This window comes from Numida meleagris, chromosome 25 (assembly GCF_002078875.1).
Source record: "Numida meleagris isolate 19003 breed g44 Domestic line chromosome 25, NumMel1.0, whole genome shotgun sequence".
NCBI lineage: Eukaryota > Metazoa > Chordata > Aves > Galliformes > Numididae > Numida > Numida meleagris.
The window spans coordinates 4,858,826-4,863,273 of NC_034433.1; the positions used below are offsets into that span (position 1 = coordinate 4,858,826).

The 4,448-nt window shown below is 59.5% G+C and overlaps 1 protein-coding gene across 1 annotated transcript in view; it reads left to right on the plus strand.

The window, feature by feature from the left end:
• Positions 3,959-4,448, plus strand: part of BAK1 (BCL2 antagonist/killer 1) — a 12,877-nt gene continuing 12,387 nt past the window's right edge. Inside the window, exon 1 of the mRNA XM_021377246.1 lies at positions 3,959-4,073. The gene's annotated coding sequence lies outside the window, so the exon portion shown is untranslated. The remainder of the gene's footprint in view (positions 4,074-4,448) is intronic.

Genomic DNA, 4,448 nt, shown 5'->3' on the forward strand with positions numbered 1-4,448 from the left:
GAATCCCAAAAGCCTGGCTTTTGCCACTATCCCTACTTCCCACCCATTCATCTCTTCTCAGGAAATATCCCAACACTCCTCTGTGTGTTGCCCATTGCAGTCCTGACACCATTGCTTGCTCAGCCAGAAGGGATATAAGGGTAGAGAAGAACCTCAGAAAGAACCCTGAAAGCCCACACCTCTGATGCATTGGTGCCTTGGCAATGCCTATGATTGTTGTTAGCATCCCCTAAAGCAATCCATCCCTACACCTTTTCTCAGGCCTGAGGGCATTACACAGCAATCCTTCCCTTAGCCACACACTCTGTCCTCTCACCAACCTTATGCGCAGTCCACTGGTGTATGTTCATGCCGATGAACTTGTTCCACAGGGACAGCTCTGCTTTCGGGGATCCTGCACCCTGATTTGCTGTTTGAAACAAATCCGAAGAAAGCAGTGACTCCCCAGAGCTGCCACCTCCCTTCCTTTGTGCTGTCTTAGGCACAGCTAGCAGATGTCTGACAGAGGACACAGTGCCAGGTCCAGGTCCTCCAGTGACAGGAGAGCAGCCAGGCACGCCTGGCTCTGGGACTGGTGGAAAACAGCCTGCAGTGCCGCATCCCTCCCACTGCTGGGTGATTTTCTGTGCTCTCTGCTGTGGCCTTTGGGTGCCACCCAGTGACCTGACTCCCAGGGCAATCCCCCAGCTGACATTCTCTGTTATTCAGCCTTGATGCCCGCACTCAGCCAGCAGCCCCAAGCCTCAGACCCCTGAGAGCAGCATACAGACAGGAGAGGGGTACCACTGCCCAGCCAATCCCAGCAGACAGGGGTGAGGGAAACCCTCTCTCCCTCTGAGCCTCTCACCTTTCAGGAGCTGCTCTTTCTCCCATTCAGTGTCAAGGTCCATCGAAAACATTGGCTCAGGGCTTGCAGAGCAGGTGTCTTCATCAGCAGCACCCAGACCTTGAAGGAACTCATCCCTGGAGGCAAAGCAAATAGGCACAATTGAAGGAAGGCAGGAGCAGTACTGCCATTTGTGACACTGGATCCAATTGCATTCCTTGTCAGCAGCCTGGAGAGACCAAGGACTGCAAAGGGCTGCAACGCAGGTTCCTTGGTGCCTCATAGGTTGCTGCTGTCTGCACAGAGCAACCTGGGGAGCTCCAGGGAATGCCTGCCTGCTGGGGACAGCCGAAACACTGCACAGGTTTTGGAAGCCAACTGCAGCCTTATTGGGAATGCCAGGCTCATTTCAATCCTCTCAGGTGAAACATCTGCAGCTGGCTGCTCATAGTACCCAAACGGGCAGCCCTGTGCAGAGCACCGCTTGCATGGGATTGGATGGAGCTGATGCAGCCCAGGAGGCCTCACCCCACCCCTCGGAGCACCTGTGCCCATGAGGACATGAGTGCCATGAGCACTGAAGTGAGTGTAACCCCATGCCATCCCCCCACTCTTACATCACCAGAGCTCTGCCAACGACGGCTTCATCTGCAGCCGCCCCCTCCTCGCCAGCTGCCCCACTGCTCTGCGGGGCCACGGTGCCGCCAGGAGCCTCCATCCCATCACCCACTGCCGCCGGCTCCACGTCACTGGTGCTGGTGGTCAGGCAGCTCCTGCTGGTGCTGCTGCCCAGCGATCCCTGCAGGCTGACTTCCTGCAGCTCCCCCAGCAGCAGCTCTGCACTGTCCCCCTCCTCATCCTTGCAGCACTCCTGGCACAGGATCTCCCCATGGGAGGGCTCAACCCGCTCTGCCTGCAGTCTGCGGGGCCTCACAGCAGCACCCTGCTCCTGCTGCTCTGCTCGGGGCTCCCGTGCCCCCAGGGAGCTCCGCGGGTACCCAAGGAGGCTCCTGAGGAACTGGAGCAGGGAGGGATGGCTGGAGGGCCGGGCAGCCCGCGGGGCATCCATCAGCGCTGCAAGTGGGGCTGCGGAGCGGCCAGTGGCCCAACGGCTCAAAATGGATTCAAACCCAACGGCCTCCAACGGCTCAGAGTGCAGAGCCGAGCAGGGCCAGGGCTCTGCAGTGGGGGGACGGCACCCAGCGGGGTGAAACCTGTGCACCACGGGTGGGGAAGGGGCCCCAAAATGGGGGGCTCCCCTCTACACACAACCACTCATCCCTGCAGCATCCCCAGCTCTGCCACGGTTTGGCCTAGCCCTGAATGCTTGCACTGCTCGGGGAGGTGGGAGGAAGGCTCACGGAAAGGATCGCACACCTTCCAGCTCCATGGCCAACATGAGAAAGTGGCAACACTCCTGCAGGCAGCAGCGGGGCAAACGGCTTTGAAAGCAGCAGCTGTGTTTGCCATCGCGGTGCCACACATCCATGACAACGATGGCAGCAAACTGCAGCAGACCCAGCGGCCCATCTCTCCCTGGCCAGCCTGGCAGCGGAGCAGCAAGACGTGGTTCCACTGGGTGTTTTCCTGGGGCAGCCATCCGAGGCAGGGCACAGCATCCCCGCAGTGTCCTTGTGCCCAGCAGGGCCGTGCTGCTGCTGCAGTGCCGCTGGCACAAAGCTGCTCTTGTGGATGTAGTGCATCACTCACAGACAAACTGGTTGCAGCTCATTTTTGCTTCTGCACTTGGAATTTCTCCTGGCTGGCTCTGCCAGTATCTGCTTGGCTATAGCCCACAAGCTGCTGGCTGTGAGAAGGGCCTTTCTCCCCCCAAAAATCTCATCTAAAACTGCCATGTCATCGTGACAGGTTGAAACTGAGGCTCTCCCACCCCCCAGCTGCATCCTCCTGCTTCCTTCCCTCTTGATGCCGGGCTTGAGCAGCCAGCACAGGGCACCGTTCCCACAAAGCACAGGCTGCACCCCTCCTTGCCACAAAAAAAGCATCTACATGCCATAGAAGCAGCTCTTTGCTCTTGCAGGAGGAGGGCTGGGAGCACGCAGCTGGCTCAGCCCCATACCAGCAGCAGCACGGGTTTAGACAGCATCAAAGAAGAAGTGAAACCACTTCCTAAAATGCCAGTGAATCCTGACACCAGGGGCTCCCCCTCTGTGGCTGTTGTTCTACAGCTCTGCACCCACACCAACAACAGGGGCTGCTGGGAGGGGCGGGGATTATTTCATACCCACATCCATGACTGCAAAGCCGGCTTGGCATTTCTTCCTCACTGCCTCAAGATTTTAGAAACATGGCACTACAAACCAGGCTGTCCCTGCAGCAGCAGAGCCACAGGCAGGGTCTCCCAAACACTTGCCACAACCATTTCTTGAAGTCCACATTTGCCACTGCTGTATAAGAGCTGAAGCTTTTGACCCGGCTCCCTTCTTTTCTCTAATATCTGCAGAGAATGCTCTCCAGCAGCCGTTGGCAGACACTTGGCAGCTCCTGCATCCCACAGCCTGAGCTCAGCCCCCTCTTGGCTGCAGACACGGAGCTGTTCTGTCCCTTGTCCCCTCCCTTCCCCTCCATCACTGCAGGCATCCATTGCTTTGCCCTCCACAGCCCTTCATGGGTGTCCAGGGGCAGAGGGCAGCTCTGGAGCCAGGGCTGAGCCCTCTGCAGCTGTTCTGCCAGCAGAGCCCGGCCAGACACATCCGGGATTCAACAAATCTTCCAGCTCAGCTTCTTCAGCATCACACGGGACACGCCGTCCCAGGGCATGGGGCAGACAGAAATTGATCACAAGCAGTCAAGCGTTCATTGTGGCCCCAAACTTCTCCTCTGGAATTTGCCAGCAAAGGCTCTGGCAGCGTCCAGGAGGAGAGCAGCTGGGGCAGCTTGGTGCCGAGCCAAGCGCCAGCCCCACTGAGCTACCTCATTCTCCAGCATGAATCACACCCTCTCCTCCGTCTGCCCGGGTTTTTCCCCAGTCTAGGTGGATTTCGGGCCTCCTCAATCACTCGGTGTGAATCACCAGCACTCTTTTTTACCTGGCGGCTCCACGGGGATGTTCCCCTCTGGAAATGGTCTAATGACTTTAAGAGGGCACCTTGCCCTCCTGGCAGTGCGTGGCAGAGGGGAAACCAGCCGCACTGAAAAGCTGCAGCCTTCCCCGACCGAAGCACCCCAGGACACCCCACGGGGAGGCAGGGAGGCTCCGAGGGACACACAGAAGCACGGTGCCGAGGTGCGTTGCGCTCCCCCCGCCCATCCGGGCTCTGCAGAGCAGCGTTATCCCGGGGTGTCGCGCAGCCTCGATCCCTCGGGTACCCCCCGAGCATCCCACGCTCCCGGCCCGCGACGCGCAGCCCCGCAGCCCCTTTCCCACGCTCGGGCAGGGCAAGGCGCCTCTAGAGGGAGCTGAGCCCCGCCCGGCTGCCTTCTGCATCTATGGTCTGGGGTTGGGTTTCTATTTTTTTTTTTCTCTCTCTCCTTTTCCCTCCTCCTCCCCGGCCCTGCTCGCTTCCTTCCCCCGCGCCGCGCCGGGAGGAGGCAGGAAGGGAGGCGGCGGGGATGGAGCAGCTCCCCGGGGGGATGCACTAACTCCCCGGGACCCCCCCCC